Raw genomic sequence first — 17,743 nt, forward strand, 5'->3', positions numbered from 1 at the left:
GGTCTTACACACACACACACACACACACACACACACACACACACACACACACATACACCACCACCACCCCTGCTCCGGGTACACCACCGAGTTTCAATGCAAAAGTTGGAAGGCTGCGATTTCCTGCAAGAAATTACTACTCGTGATCCACAGTTTACTAATAGTGCTGTAGGTTCTGAGACTGTTTAATATTCTTGTTCCCGAATTGTTGTTTTTGTTTTTGTTTTTTTTTTTTTTTTTTTTTTTTTTATCTCAGCCACCTTCCTCGCTCGGTTTCTGAGAACTGGCGAGTCCAGGACACCAACTCCCTTCCCCCTGGAATGTCTCAGTGTCAGGCTCGCCCTCTCTCGCAGCCACGGTTTTTGTTACGTAATTCTGCGGGGTCCCCTACGACCACCGGTCTCGATTCACAGTGATCTGACCCGGACCAGCTGGAGAGCAAAGCGAGACCTGGCGCTCTGTTGGCAAAAGGGTAGGGAAGATTTGAGGCAACTTTAGGAAACGCTGCTACGGAAGCGAAATTGTTAGAGCCTGAGGTGGGTGTTGCTGGAGTTCCATCGGGGAACAGCGCTGCGGATTCGGGCGTCACCTTTCTGGACTAAGATGGGAGGAGAAAAGAATTCCCGAGTGAACACTGCGCCGTGACTCGAGGCTTCCAGAGTCGGCGGCTGCTCAGTATCTGGCGAACCTTTGAAGAAACGGAGAGACTTCTGCGAACTCAGGCTTCCACGGAGCACAGGAAGCTCAGAGTGGGCGAAATCACCTAGAGAGCAGAGAGAGGCATCATAGCATATAGAAGCCTGGCTACAGACCCATAGCTGTTTAATCAGGCCAAATAGATGGGGACTTCGGGGGGGGGGGGAGAAAGCAGGGGGGGGGGACGAGAGAAGCTGGATTGCCAATTCATAATTCCACCTGCTCTTTCCTTTTACTACTCTCAATGAATAAAGTAAAATACAATCACAAAGTAGGCTAGAACTTTCGGATTCTAACTCCATTCACTATTAGAGTTACAGATAAGTCTAGCAAAGCTGAGTGAGTGCGTGTGTGCAGACTGGAAATATTTAACTCTTTGTTTGCCTAGTAGGGTGGTATTCTCCCTCCCCCCCCCACCCACCCACCCCCTTCTCTCCTTACAGGGTCTCACATATTGAAAGCTGGCTCTGATGAACTAGAGAGAACAGGCAGTGTCACTTCCTTAAAGAACAAAACCAGCCTGGACTACATGTGGGAATCCAGTCCCAACGCCCTCCCCCCAAAAGAATAGTATTGCCTTGTTTTTTGTATTTGATGGAATGTCATTTTAACTGTCAATAAAGTCTGACTTTATAGTGTCCTTTTTTGTCTGTTTGGATTTTTTGTTTGGTTTGGATTTTGGTTTTTGTTTGTTTGGGTTTTTTGTTTGTTTGTCTTGAGACAGGGTTTCTCTGTGAGCCCTGGTTGTCTTGGAACTAGATTTGTAGACCAGGCTGGCCTCAAACTCGGAGATCTTCCTGCCTCTGCCTCCTGAGTGCTGGCATTAAAGGCGTGCGCCACCACCACCCGGCTATAATCACTTTTTATCACTTCTGAGAAATAAAAGAGATATTATTAACTTTGGTTTTTTGTATCATAGATCAAAAGGACACAACTTTGGACCAGAATCTTCCAAAGCAAGGGACTTGGAGCAAACATGCTTAGAGACAGAAGACCTGGCCAGAAAGTCTAGTATTTAGCAATGCTGAACAATAGTAACATAGGCTCTGAAATCCATCTGCTGCCCACCATTTGACAGCTTGTGACATAAAGAGTATAGGGAATCCCAATAAGATGGCAACAGAATGGAGCAGAAATGCTCCGCTTCTGAAACCCATTGATTGGAGCAAATGAACAGCATTGGTAGCAGTGTTTCCATGATCTACATAACTCCATAGGTTCAAAACCCTTCTCGCTGATTGTGATGGCGAAACACTTCTTTAAAATTACGTTTCAGGGGCTGGAGAGATGGCTCAGTGGTTAAGAGCACTGCCTGCTCTTCCAAAGATCCTGAGTTCAATTCCCGGCAACCACATGGTGGCTCACAACCATCTGTAATGAGGTCTGGTGCCCTCTTCTGGCCCGCAGGGATACACACAGATAGAATATTGTATACATAATAAATAAATATTTAATAAATAAAAAATAAATAAAATTACGTTTCAGGGGCTAGAATGATGGTTTAGTGGTTAAGAGCATGTGCTGCTCCTGATGAGGACTTGGGGCAACTCCCAGCACGTGCATGGGGGCGTACAACTACGTAACAACAGCTCCAGGGGGATCTGATGCCCTCATGAACAATCTGGGCACAAGACACATGTGCGGTGCACAAACACACATGTAAGCAAAACACACAGAAAATTAAATAAATCTAAACATTTTTAAATTGCATGTCAAGAGTTAGCTCAGTGCCTGCCAAGTATATATCTGACTCTGGGTTCAATTCCTAACAACACAGGGGAGAAAGGAGAAGGAGAGAGAGTGATAAAGGAAGGTGTTAAGGCCGGGCGGTGGTGGCGCACGCCTTTAACCCCAGCACGCGGGAGGCAGAGGCAGGCGGATCTCTGTGAGTTCGAGACCAGCCTGGTCTACAGAGCTAGTTCCAGGACAGGCTCCAAAGCCACAGAGAAACCCTGTCTCGAAAATCCAAAATAATAATAATAATTTCCCCCTGCATAGTTTTCTCTAACTCGGTATTGATGTCTGGGAGCAAACCTCCCCGACACAGCTCAAATATACATCAAGTGACCAAGAACCGAAACCGCACGGGTACCCATTTCTGTTTACTCCTAAATTCTGAGGCCATCCGCAGACAATGGCAAAGCGTGGAGACATGCTCTATCAGGTGACCGTTACCACACACCTGAGAGGAGACGTGGGTACCCCCAAACAACCAAAGGATCCCTATGAAAGAGTGTGAGCCAGGCCTCATGGTGTGCATTTACAATTCTATCTACCCAGGAGACTTGGGGAGGAAGAGAGTGAGTTCCAGCCTACTTAGGCCACAGTTGGAGTTCAAGTCCACCCTGGACAACTTAGTGAGGCCATGTCTCAAAATAACAAATAAATAGATACATACATACATACATACATACATACATACATACATACATACATACATACAAGTAGTAGGACTGGAGAGGTGGCTCAGCAGTTAAAAGCACTTGCTGCTCTTGCAGAAGAGGAGCTAAGTTCCCTTTCCAGGACCCACGTGGCCGCTCACAACATTCTATGACTACAGTTCCAAGGGATCTTATCCCCTCTGCTGGCCTTCGTGGGTACTGCACCTGATACATAGCCACACTAGGCAGGCAAAACAACCCAAACACACGAAATAAAAATAAATCCTTGACAAAGTAAGAGTAATGTGAGGAGAACAGCCAAGTGCTACAGCGCTTACTTAGCATGCCCAAGGACCTAGGCTCAATCCTCAGTATGATCCCTCAACCAAAACAAAGAAAGTGTGCCACAAGAGCCATCTGAGATGAATGCGGTTCCTCGCAGGCTCTGGGAGCTGGAAGGATTTGATTAAAAACAAGCGCAAGCTCCCTTCCATCTCTCCATTCAGCCACAGCACAGGCAGCCCTGACCTCAGAAAGTGGTTTCCTGAGATCTACAACCTGCTCTGCTGTGTTCTAAGCACTGAGCTGAAACAAAATTCCTTTGAAGAAAATGAAACATTAAAACTGTGGCCAGCAAAGCCAGGTGGTGGTGGCGCATGCCTTTAATTCTAGCATTTGGGATGCAGAGGCAGGCAGATTTCTGAGTTCACAGCCAGCCTGGTCTACAAGCGAGTTCCAGGACAGCCAGGGCTACACAGAGAAACCCTGTCTTGGAAATCAACAACAACAACAATAATATCATCTGAGGCTTGACTCAGTCAGTAGTATGCTTTCTTAGCATACAAAAGCCCTGGGTTTTCCCAGCACTCAGGAGGCAGAGGCAGGCAGATCTCTGTGAGTTTGAGGCCAGCCTAGTCTACAGAGCAAGTTCCAGAACAGGCTCCAAAGCTAGGAGGAGAAACCCTGTCTTGGGGGGAAAAAAGTACTGTGTTCAATCTCTAGCACCACATATTCTGGGCGTGGTGGTACCTGACTGCAATCCCAGCAATCAGGAAATGGAAGACCAGAAATTCAAGGTCATTCTGACCTACACTATGAATTATGTATTCAGCCCAGGCTGAAATAGACTCCTATATTTAAAGAAAAGATAGTGGGGTGGTAGTGGTGTACGCCTTTAATCCCAGAACTTGGGAGGCAGAGGCAGGTGGATCTCAGTGAGTTCAAGGCCAGTTTGGTCTACAAAGCAAGTTCCAGGACAGTCAGGACTGTTGCACCAGAGAAACCCTGTCACGAAAAACAAAATAAATAAACAAATAAAAATAAAAAAATTTAAGTGTGGGCTAAGGCAAGAGTGGTAATTTTCACGCCTGTAATCCTAGCACTTGGGAACAGAAGTAGAGAGATCAGAATTTCAGGGCCAGTCTATAATCTCTGCAAGTGGCAGGCAAGGCTGGAGGATTAAGACTCCCAGGACAGCCTGGGCTACTTAGAGACCTTGTCTCAAAAAAAAAAAAAAAAAAAAAAAAAAAAAAAAAAAAAAAAAAAAAAAAAAAAAAAAAAAAAAAAAAAAAAAACTCTCTTGAGATGCACAAAACACACGCATACACACACACCATAAATAAGTAGTCACCGGACTCCAAGCACCAGGAAAGACAACAGATAGGATGTTTGACCCCCATCTTTCTCCTCTCTGACCACACCCAATAGCCCAGGCCTCATAGAGAACCAGCCCTTGCCCCTTTTCCACCCAGGCCCGTGCAGCCTGAGCTGGCCTTGGATCTCCTTTCCAGTGAGCCGCTGGCTGCAGCGCCCTTGTAGCTCTTTTTAAAATAGCTAATGCGCTCTCTTTACCCCCTTCCTGCCAAGTCTGAATCGCCAAGCTTTCCCTTGCCCGTGGAGATGGATGAAACCCTGGGAGCTCTGACATCCTAAGTTAAAGCCCTGCCAAGGACTCTTGCACTGGGGGGGAGGAAAATACTGGCCACTGCCACCGAAGTGTGACAAGATAGAAGTGAATCGAATCTCTCTACAGTCATACACACACCCTGGAAACGAGTGCACCACTCTCTTCGGCCATTTCCTAGGTAGTTTTCCCATCTGCAGAGGTAGCTCCCCCAAGAGGGCCCACTGCAGGGTGTTGCTTTAAGTGAGGTTAACACTCCCAGGCACCTGTTTCCCTCACTCACCCCACTTACATGACCTCGGGCTTCTCTGCTCTGGCACTAGGTGAGAAGTCATCCCAAAGTCTACCAGGCAAGCACAGGAGGGCACATCAAGTCTTGTTGTTCTGTCGATACTTACACTGCCATATAAAAATAGGCGTCTACCAGCAAGAGAGTTGGACAGAAGCCACGAGACCTAAAACGTCCCACACCCTAGCGAGGACTGGGACAGAGGCCTGCTGGTTTTAAGCAGGTGTTTTCTATGCTCTGACAGCTCAAAGGCAATGAACTCTGACCTGCATAACTGCAGAAGGACCTTCACTACGTGTTTGCTCCAAATTAACAGAGAGGCGGCAAGTGCCGTAAGTGCCAGCTGCGGTAGTGCTGCCCTAGAACCCCAGCACGCGGGAAGCTGGGACAGTCACAGGTCACAGGCCAACCTTATCTACATAGCAAGACCCTGCCTCCTCCCCTCCACCACCACCACCACCCCCAAAAAAGGCAGGGCTGTAGGCGGCAGAGGTAGACAGATCTCTGTGAGTTCAAGGCCAGCCTGGTCTACAGAGTAAGTTCCAGGACAGCCAGGAAACAGAGGAACCTTACCTGGGGGGAAAAGAAACACACACACACACACACACACACACACACACACACACACACACACACGGAAGGACGGAGGGAGGGAACGAGGACGGGAAGACAAGGAAGGAAGGGGGAAAAGACTTTTAACACAAGACAGGCAGCTGGGCTAGGATTCTTATCTCACCTCCAGCATCTACTTTTACGTTTCATTGGTTGGATGGTGGTTGGTTAGTTGTGGGGGAGGGGCCTTGAATAAACAGCAGAACTGCCTTGTGGGAATAAGATGTCACACCGACTCTGTACTCCACTTTTATCCTCTTCCAGCCCCTGCTCCCTCCTACTAACCCTCTACCTCTGGACATTCTAAAATGCCTTAGGGGGGTTCCTTCTAGCACTTAGGATAGGCCTGTGCCTCAGTACACAGCGGGCAGGGGCCAATCCCATAAGATCAAGAATCCCAGAGAAGACAATGAATAGAGGAATGGTACCGACTGAGCAAATGTTTAAAGTGGTCCTTTCAGAACAATGGGCAAAAAACGGAAGGTGTTGTTTATTGTAATGGTAGGAGACAAAAATCTGTAAGTCAGGCCGGGCAATGGTGGCACACACCTTGATCTCAACACTTAGGAGGTAGAGGCAGAAGTAGGCACATCTCTGAGTTTGAGACCAGCCTGGTCTACAAGAATGAGTTCCAGGACAGGCAGGGCTACACAGAGAAAACCTATCTCAGAGAGAGAGAGAGAGAGAGAGAGAGAGATCTGTAGGAAATCTGTAAGTCAAGGCTAATAAAAAAATTTACAAAGGAAATTAACTTTCAATGTTTAGTTTCCATAGCCATCAGACGCTGTCTGTTCCATCAAAGGATGGCACAGCTTGCACCTAGTACCTCAGACAAAACTGCAGTAACCATCTTGAAATAGCCGGGAGTCAGGGACAACTGTAAAAGTCAGGGATGTTTTCTAAATACAAGTGAGCTTGTTTGTTAGAAAACCTAAAAGTATTGTGTTTCTACTTGACTTCTAAATTAAATTGATTTTAAGCATCATTTTATATCTTGGTTTTTTGTTTGTTTTCTAATAGCCTTATATTATATAATCTCAAATTCATTTTGTTGTCAGGATGACCTTGAACTCCTGCTCATCCTACCTGCCACTGTCCAAGGGCTGGAATTATAGGCATGTACCATTACATCCTGCAGATGTTCAGGGTTGGCAGCTTGAACTTAAACCTATTAGGTTAAATGGATCTCGGCTTACTCACATGCTACCTTCGACTCTTGCAAAATTACATGCATGGCTCTGTTAAAATACTCATCATTTTCTGGAGCTGGAGAGGTGGCTCAGCAGTTAAGAGCACCGGATGCTCTTCCCAAGAACCCAGGTTTGATTCCCAGCTACACACTGTAACTCTAGTTCCAGGGGATCCAACGCCCTCCTCTGGCCTCTGCCAACACTGCATGAGAATGGTGTACAGACATACATGCAGACAAAATATTCACACAGGTAAAATAAAAAGAAATAATAAAATCTCTAAAAATATATACTTGCAATATTCTGTTTTTCCACCTTCCAAGGCATGGAGGATAGATATGGTTGGTAATTTGAGACCTCCAGTGCCTGGCCACAGCCTAGTCACTGGTTAACAACTGGTAGTTAACAACTGGTAGTTAACAACTGGTAGCTCAATGAAACCATAAGTAACTAAATTTACAAATTTATTATAGATCTTACCCTACTTGAAAAAATCTCTATTTACACCTATTAGGGATGGCTAAAATGATAAAGAAGCCAAACATGCTAATATTCTCCTATAATCCCAGCCCTCTGGAGGCCCCAGGCAAGATGATAGCAGGGTTGAGGCCAACCTGGGCTACACAGTAAGATCCTGTCTAAAAGAAAAACAAAATTCAGATAACGCATATTGTCAAAGATCCATACAGTGATGGGGAGCTGGCTCCACTTCTTTGTAAGACAGTCTTATCCGGTCCACAGACAAACACAGGATTACCATATGACCTAGCGATCCCACTCAAGAACGAAAACCGCTATCTATACCCAGAGACTTGCCTTGACTATTGAAAGTAGCATTATTTGTAACATTTAAAAAATGGAAACAGAGACAGATGTGGTGGCACCCAGCTGTATTCTCAGGACGTGAGAAATGGAGTAGGGAGGACCAGGAACTACACAGGAAGTTCCAGGCTAGACCAGGCTACATGAGGTCCTGTCTCATTTTTTTTTAATACACATATAAAACAAAAAAATGGAAGCAAGTCAAATATCTACTAGCAGACAAATGGATAAATAAAACCTGGAGAGATGACTCTGGCCTTAAGAGCATCATTGAGTTCTACTCTTACTGAGTTCAGTTCCTGGCCCCACATCAAGTGACTCACAACCACCTAGACCTGGCTCTTGTGGGATCCAAAGCCTCTGGTCTCCAAGGGTACCCGCACTCATGCACTTGTGCACACACAATACGTGTAATTAAAAATAAGAGTCCAGTCACAAGGGCGCAGGCCGTGTCATTGCAGCACAGAGAGATGCAGAGTTAGAATACCCAGCCATTTCTTAGGGCTAGAGGGGTGGGAATATGGGAATAAGATGATAGAGGGCGTGTTTTCTACTTTTTTTTTGAGACTTATTTTATCTTTATTTATGTGCCTGTGTATCTGTGTGTCCACATATATGTGTGGGAACCCGAGGAGGCCAGAGGAGGGTGTCAGATTCCCTGGAGCTAGAGTTGCAGGGTTAAGCCAGTTGATTGTGAGCCACCACATAAGGGCGCAGGGAACTGAACTTGGGTCCTCCGTAAGAGCAGCAAATGTTCTTAACCCCTGAGCTATCTCTCCACGCTTCACAATAGTCCTCCTTTAGGAGAGTAAAAAAAAAAAAGTTATGAGTTAGGTCTTGAAAATGTTTCAAAACATCCCTCCTCATAACAAATGCCAGTCGCTGTTTCCTTTGGAACAGCATTGGGCGTGTAGAGAACATCGTAATGGTAGTCGGTTTACCAGTCAGAGTCTATGCTAACCATAGCCTCTTGCTTTACCGCAGGTATCAGAGAGACAGGGTTTCTCTGTCTGACAGCACTGGCTGGTCTGGAACTCACTTTGTAGACCAGGCTGGCCTGGAACTCACAGAGATCTGACGGCCTCTGCCTCTGCCTCCCAGGTGCTGGGATTAAAGGAGGCTCTACCACCACCCAGCTCAAAGGGAGAAATTTTGTTCACTGGAAAACTTAAAATACTGAAGTTGTAACCATGGCCAAACACAGGAGCTCACTGACTGAGAGTTCAGGCTTGTGGCTGGAGGCCTCTGGGTTTCCAAAAGTCTTTATATACAGCCAAATAGAAACATTTCTATGTTACATATTACTTATACTGGAGAGATCCCTAAAGCAAAACCTCATATTGCAAGGACTGAGTGGAAGCCTGTTGTGACCACACCCCACCCCATCCCAAGTGGTAGGTTGTTTTCTTGTTCCTAAGAGAGTCTCTGTTGTATAGCCAAGGCTAGCCTCAAGCATGCTACACAGCCAAGACTGGCCTCAAGCATGCTATACAGTCAAGGCTGGCCTCGAACTCCTGGTTAGACCGCCTCTAACTCCTGAATGATTACACCACACCTAGCTTTTTGTGGTTTGTTTGTTTCTTTAACATTTTCCTCCTCTGTTTTGAGAGAGGCTCTTATTGTGCAACTGGGTCTGGTTCAAACTCTCAGCCATCTTCCTGCCTCAGCCTCCCAAGCTCTAGAATTACAGGCATGAGCCATCATGCCTAGGTTATGTTTGACTTATGGTTTAATTGAGAGTACAGGGGTGGGTAAATCAAAAGAATAAAACTCGTCTGTCGTTTTTATGCCTTTAACTGGTTTTATCATGAATCGTGGGTTTTTTAATAAGCTCTCATAAAATGTCCTGAAACACTTATGACAACATTAAAGAATATGAAAGTACAGAAGAAATAGAAAAAAATTCTTAAATAAATCAGAAAATTAACCTCTGTCAAGTAACTTAATCCTGCACCTCCTATTATTCCTCTGTAAATGGAATGCTTCATAGCAGCTTCTACATATGACAGTGTAGGTGATGCATAGACATGCCATTGTCAGAGCCAACAAAATAATTCAGCAGACAAAAGTACCTGCCACAAAGACTGACAACCTGCCATCGATCTCAGAGGCCTGCATAGTAAAAGGAAAGAACTGACTCCCACAGGCCATCCTCTGACCTCCCTGTGAATGCCATGGCATGTGTGCTCCCCACGCTAACTAACTGAGTCAATTCTTTTTTTTTTTTTTTTTTTTGGTTTTTCGAGACAGGGTTTCTCTGTGGTTTTGGAGCCTGTCCTGGAACTAGCTCTTGTAGACCAGGCTGGTCTCGAACTCACAGAGATCCGCCTGCCTCTGCCTCCCGCGTGCTGGGATTAAAGGCATGCCCCACCACCGCCCGGCCTGAGTCAATTCTTAAAAGACGAATGGAGCTGGGAGCATGGCTCAATGGTGGAGAACCCACCTGGTACGCACAAGGCCCTAGGTTCCACTTCCAGAACCACGAAAGAAAAGGAAAAAGAAGAGAAATAGGAAGAGGAAGAGTGGAAGGAGAAGAAAGAGGAGGAAGAAAATGAGGAGAAAAAAGAGAAAGAGGAGGAGGAAGGGGAACTGACCCACAGAAAGCCCTGGAGAGCTACTTCTCTCTGCCAGCCAGTGAATGAAAGACCAAAGACTGGTTGCCGAGGAGGTAAAGGAATTAATTAAATAAATAAATAAATAAATAACAAGGAGTAGGGGAGTTACAGGAGCCAGAAGTCACCAAACCCGAAGCCAAATAATTCTGGGCCACAGAGGGAGCCAAGTCCTTCCTATGTGGAGGTAAAGAGGTATCAGACCAACCAGAGCCAAATGAGGGCAGTGTGGCTAGTTGTGAATCCCTTAGCTTAGGAAGGGGCCCGTCCTGCCAAGGCTTTCCTTTTGGGGAGTCACGGAGTTAGAAATGGATGAGGCAGAGGACCTTGGGAAGGGATTACACGTATCCCCCAGGACACACTAGTTATTCGCTGCTAACAGGGATGTTTCAAAAGCCTGGTGTGTTGGAAACCAATGTCTAGACCTCATGAGCATACCTCCTCTGCTAATGTCGGGTTGTGAGGAAGGTGGGGGACACACAATGGTTCCCTATGGAAAAGAGTATCCCCGAAGTGGAACTGCACACAAAGTCCAGGACCCAAATTTGTTACTGGCAATTGAGTGCCCTCTAGTGTCAGATAGTGGGAAGACACATTTGTTAAAAAAAAAAAAAAAAAAAAAAAGGTGAGAAGCTCCTAGAAGTCCCGAAGGGCAATATTTTACCTGGATATGGATATCGTAAAGTGCAAATGCGGAGTGGAAGAGACGGTTCAAGCAGTAAAGACACTTGCTGCCTAACCTGATGACCTGAGTTTCGATTCCGGGAATTCACGTGGTGGAAGGACAGAATTCAGGCCTGAAAGTTGACCTCTGACCTCAGGAGCGTGCGCGTGGGTGCACGTGCGAGCTTACACACACACACACACACACACACACACACACACACACACACACATTTTTAAACTATTTTAAAAACTTAAAGAGCAAACGCAGTGTAACCAAGTCCTTTCATGGAGAAGTTCAAAAGCAGGGTGGGTCTTACCAGGACAGAGGCACGACACTAAGTTTGTGGCAGACAGTCTTGGATTGGTGCCAGAACAGAGTGTTGACTGTAATGGCTACAGCGCCTGCCAAACCAACTTAGCAGAGGGAAACTTGGCTGCTCAGATTTACGACACTGAGCGGTGCAGGTAGAAAGGAACCGCGGGGAGGCATATTAGTTACTGCTTTCTTTGTTGTTATGACAACATACCTGACCACACCAAGCTTAGTAGCTGGAGTTAAACAATTTGCTATAATGGGGCAAAAAAAAAAAATGCATTTGATAGTCCTAGGGAGATGGCTTAGTGAGCGAGAGCGCTTGAGTTCAAATCCCCAACACCCACCTTAAAAGCTAGGCATGGTCACAAGCCTCTTGGTGGGGGAGGGGGATGACAGGAGACAGGAGAATTGTTGAAGCTTGCTGGCCTCTGGCCTGCCTCCAGATTCGGTGATAAATCTCACTGGGAATGAGAGAATAGGTAGGGCACACGGGAGCAGGACGCGAACAGGGGCATGTGTACCTACACACACAGCATGCTGTCTTCAGAACTTTTCTTTTCTCTCTGTGCTTTGGTGAGTCCACTTTCAAAGTAGGGAATGTGGTTTGCCTCTCAGAAAAAGACTACCCACACATAGTTGCATGTATGGGGAAACCTGTAAAGCTAACAGGAGGATGTTTTTATCACATGTGCTGGCTCCTCTTCCACAGCCAAAGCAGTCCTGGCATCCGTCTGCTTGACAGTGGAAGAGAAGCCCTAACCACACTGACATACCTCCAGTCTGCGAGGATTCGGTGGATTCAAATCACGAGGCAAGTATTGCCTGGCCATCACAGTGTGGGCTGGCCTGAAAAGGTGCAGGGAACAGGCTTAGCATGCCACGATGGCCTTCGAGCAGAGAGCCTAAACAGCTGGGCTAGCTCGCCATTGGAACCTCAGAACCCACGTCCTCCCTGCTCTGAGAATCTGGAGCCACACTGTCCCTTCAGTGAGAATGCAGAGTCCGACAGAGGCTGCTGCCATCTTACCCAAAGTGCAGCACCTTCTGCCTCCTCCTTTGTGAACATCACACCAAAGCCCTGAGACCCGAGCCAGGCAATGGTCAATTACCTGAAAGGGAAAATGCAGAAAACTGGCCTGAGATCTGTTTTACAGCCTAGGCCTTTCAGAAGAACTCCAAAAACTGGACCTACAGATGGCTGAAGCTTCAAATGATTACTGTTTGACATGGAAGTCTCCAAGGGACACCTTTATGTCACCTACGTTCTTTTTTAAAAACTTCTTTTTAATATTTATTATGTATACAGTGTTCTGTCTGCATGTACACCTGCAGGCCAGAAGAGGGCACCGTATATCTTTATGGATGGCTGTGAGCCACCATGTGGTTGCTGGGAACTGAACTCAGGACCTCTGGAAGAGCAGCCAGTACTCTTAACCTCTGAGCCATCTCTCCAGCCCCCTTAAACTTTTATTTTCATTTTTAATGTATGTGTATCTGTGGAGGTGTTGCTCACTGAGACCAGAGGCGTCTGATACTCAAGAGGTGGAGTTACAGGCCATTGTGAGCAACTTGATATGAGCGCTGAGCACTAAACTGGGGTCCTCTGTAAGAGCAACAAGTGCTCTTCATTGCTAAGCGGTCTCTCCAGCCTCTGTGCCTGGGTCACTTTACCGGGGTTCTGTGTTAGTTAGGTTTCTATGGCTGCGATAAACACCCTGACCAACAGCAGCTTACGGAAGAAAGGGTTTATTTCAGCTTACAGTAGTAGTCTATCGTGAAGGGGACTCAGGACAGAAACTCAAGGCAGGACCCTGGAGGCGGGAACTGAAACCATGGGAACCACTGCTTACTGGCTTGATCTTCATGGCTTGTTCAGCCATCTTCTTTTGTAACCACGCCCACCTGCCTAGGGTTGGCACTGCCAGCAGTGCTCTGAGCCCTCCCGTGTCAATCATGAATCAAGAGCAGGCCCCCACAGACTTGCCCACAGGCCAATGTGATACCTTTTCCCAGATGACCCTTGCTTGTGTCAAGCTGCCAAAAATAATTAATAAACAAAACAAAAAAAAAAAAAAAACAGGCTGGGCATGGTGGTACACACCTTTAATTACAGCACTCATGAGACAGATGCAGCTGTATCTTTGTGTTCAAAGCCAGACTGGTCTACAAAGAGAGTTCCAGGATAGCTAGGGCTACACAGAGAAACAAACCCTGGGCAGGGGGTGGAGGAAGTGAGGGAAACACGACTAACCAGCACAGTTCCCCAGAGAACAGGATGTATGATTCTTTCCGGGGCCAGAAGAACAAAGAGAGAGCAGGAGTCTTGGGGCTTCAGGCACATGGAATGCTGCTGGGAAGGGAGCTCAAAGCCGTCCCAGACCAAGCCCTTTAGGAAGCCGATCCCAGCAACCTGAGCGAGGTAGCGAGGCAGAGTGGCCAGCCACCAATGGCACCCTTGTAACTGGCCCCCATTTTAGGTAAGAAGCCCAGGGATCAAGGCGGGAAACAAGGCTCCGTGGTCAACATTCAACAGACGCTCTGATTTCTGGGAGCCCGGCAGGGGGCTCCCTAGCAAAGCCTGCAGGGCCTCCTTCCTCTTCCAGAAATGCTCTCTTAACGGATGAGTGGAAACAGTTCAGGCAGAAATGGAAGAAAGAAGAAGCAGGACTGCTTTCAGAACTCAGAGGTCACATGGGCTCTGACAGTGTGCCAGGATGAAGCAAAACACCATGCCCAAGAGCAAAGTTCTGTCATTTACCTCTGGTGTTGTTGCTGTTGTTTGCTTTTTAAAAATGCATACCTGTTTTTGCCTGCATATGTGTGTGTGTGCATATGGATCATGTGTGTGTGGTGCTCTCGGAGGCCAGAAGAGGGCTTCAGATCCCCTATATTTTAATTATAACTGCTTCAGATTATGAGCTGCCGTGTGGGTGCTGAGAATTGAACCCTGTCCTCTGCAGAAGCAGCCAGTGCTCTTAACCACTGTGCCATCTCTCTAACCCCTCCCCACCCCTGGTTTTATGATTTTAAAAAAATGCTGGCGTGCCCCAGGCGGGCTCACCAGGCAGAGACGGTTGTAGGTCCCTGCAAGATCCCCAGGGGCCATGTGAGCAGGCAGCAAGTGGGAACCCAGCGGGTCCCCAGCTGCTCGCTCCAAGGTTCCGGGCGGGGCGGGCTGCTTGCCACGCGGCGAGCTGGCAGAGACAACTCGCGGCGGGTCCGGGAGGCAGGAGACAGAGACATGGACACAACATGTTGAGTATTTATTTAGGGGGTTATGGAGAGGAAAGGGAGAAGGGAGGGCAGAGGGGAGGGAGAGAAAGAGAGAAAGAAGGAGAAGACAAAGGAGACAGAGAGACAGAGATACACGCGTGTACATGCCCAGAGGGGACAGCGACAGCGAGAGAGATTCAAGATGGCGGGCAGGGGTCAGAGGTCGCTGGGAGTGGGCGTGGCTTGTTCCTTAAAGGGACCAGAGACCAAAAGAATAACACCTGGGACTTATTTTTAACTATTAAAAGACAAAACATTTGAGGGGGCAGAGATGTTGATAAACAGTTCAGTTGATAAAGCACTGGTCAAGAATGCACAAAACTCTGGGCTCAACCTCCGGCACTACATAAATCAAGTATAGTGATATACACCTGTAATCTTAGCACAGTACAGACAGAGGCAAGATCAGAAGTCCAAGGTCATCCTCAGCTACATAGTGAGTTCAAGATTACATAAGACAGTCTCTTTAGTTAAAAAAAAAAATTAAAAAAGCAGAAAGCAAGGGCGTAGTAGGGAGGAAGGAGGAAGAGGAGGAAATAAAAGACATCTGATAGGAAATTTATTTGCTATTCCAGCGACTGAACTCACATTCTGAGGCAATCAGAACATCAGTCATGCCTGAATTGTTGAAACACGGTTATTTAAAGAAATCAAAAATACTTCAAGATCTATTAAGTCCCTAAACCTCTTTATAAGTTGACTATCTGTAACCGTTGATTGAATTTTACCCTCAAATAGAATTTAGTGCCCTTGAGTTCACGGTCTCAAGTGAGGTATATCATACACTGAGTCATTCGGACAGTGTCTCTGAATCTTAAACTACATCAATGCATTAAAGGCCATTTCAAAAATAAATAAATAAATAAATAAAAGCTCTTTGCATTTCCCCTGCAAGACAGAAAAGAAGCATAGCAATAAGAATCGCCTTTGGCTAGTATCTCCCAAGTCCAAGTTTGAAAGCCTTTTATCCTTGTGAGCATTTGGAAGGAACTCTCAACACCTCCTTCCCTAAAGGAGGAGCCTCCTTTTGCAGCATCTCTGTTTACAAAGGGTTAATGATTCAAAGAATCTCATCTACTGTGTTTTGAATGAGACTGCCCCCACAGACCCATGTACTTGAACACTTGGTCCCCAGTTGGGGGTGCTGTCTGAGAGGTGGAGGAGGTATGGTCTTAGCAGAGGAGGCCTGTGCCTGGAGACACAGGCTTTGAGAGCGTAGGGCCAAACCCTACTCCTAATTGGCCATCTCTGCTTCATATTTTTGATGCAAGATGTGAGCCCTTAGCTTCTCTTCCTCCCTGCTGCCATGCTTCCGCTACCACGATGGACTCTTTTTTTTTCTTTCTTTCTTTGTTTTTCAAGATAGTGTTTCTCGGGCTGGAGAGATGGCTCAGAGGTTAGGAGCATTGCCTGCTCTTCCAAAGGTCCTGAATTCAATTCCCAGCAACCACATGGTGGCTCACAACCATCTGTAATGGGGTCTGGTGCCCTTTTCTGGCCTGCAGGCATATACACTGACAGAATATTGTATACATAATAAATAAATAAATATTTAAAAAAAAGATAGTGTTTCTCCGCATAACTACTCTGGCTGACCTAGAACTCGCTTTGTAGATAAAGTTGGCCCCAAACTCATAGAGATCCACTTGCCTCTACCTCCCGAGTGCTGGGATTAAAGACATGCACCACCACAGTCCATTCATGATGGACTCTTACCCCTCTGGAACCAGAAGCCAAAGTAAATTCTTCCTTCCATAAGTCGTCTTGATCATGGAGTCAATTACAGCAAGGGGGAAAAGTGACCAAGACAACATTCTAAGGAGCAGCCTCAACTTAAAATGAGACCAAGTTTCCTGGTCTCTAAGTAGCATTCCAAATAACTTACTTTCAGGTTCAAAGAACAAAAATGAATTTTTACACTTGAGTCTAAAACTGGCAACAATGGGTTTGTGACATCACACAATGCTGTTTTCATTAGCTACCTACTTGTATGTAGGCAAGGAGGGCACAAACCAATAAAACCAGACCTTCGAATCAACAGGCAATACAGAGCCGTGTCCCCACTGTCGCGGGTGCCTCCCAACCTTTGGCTCCAGACTTTCCTTTCTCTGCCTCTGTGTTCTCATGGGGGGGGGGAGGGGATGGAGAATTTCAAAACTAGGTTACTGCTGTACCTAGCACATATGGGAGAGCACTGGACCTGATCTCAAACTCCTACTAAAAGCTTTCTAAAGTTTCCTGAAAGCAGCAAATGATTCTGCTGACGCAGGAAGGCCATCAGAAAGACGTGCTGGAGCAAATACAAGTGTGACTTTAAACTCTGTCCCCACGGCCCCATAATCTGCAGTGAAGGTAACACTTCTGAGCAATCAGAGTTCCCTTCGCTCATTCGTTTCCATCCGCTTCTCAAGCTGAGCCCCCTCAAGACGACTGTAAATAAGAAAGTCTGTGCTTCTGAGTACAGTAGCATTCCCAGTTTCAGGTTGATTTGGTTTTTGTTGTTTCACTTTGGAATTGCGAAGAACTTCTTCCTCTCCATGGGTATAAAAAAATATTACATGCCTATTATAAAGAATTGAAAAAAAAAACATAAAGATGCAAGAATAAAAATAAAAGTCCCTGAAACCTCAGCATCTTTCCTTTTACTTCATTTTGTTTACTTTTGTTTTGAGACAGGATCTCACTACGTAGCCTCAGCTGACCTAGATCTCCCCGTTTAGACCAGGCTGGCCTCAAAATCATAAAGATCCAATCTGCCTCTGCCTCCTGAGTGCTGGAATTAAAATCATTCACCACTATATCTGGCCAACATATTTTTTTCACATATACTTATTCATTTAGGGGTGAAGGGACATTGTTTAAAGCCCCAGTATGGAGATCGAAGGACAACATTCGAGGATTGGCTCTCTCTTTCTGACACATAAAGTCTGGGGATGGAACTCGGGTCAGCAGACTTGAGTCATTTCGCTGGCCACATCTCAAC

This window comes from Alexandromys fortis, unplaced genomic scaffold, assembly GCF_014885135.2.
Source record: "Alexandromys fortis isolate MF-2015 unplaced genomic scaffold, M_Fortis_MF-2015_v1.1 scaffold_159, whole genome shotgun sequence".
NCBI classification, from domain to species: domain Eukaryota; kingdom Metazoa; phylum Chordata; class Mammalia; order Rodentia; family Cricetidae; genus Alexandromys; species Alexandromys fortis.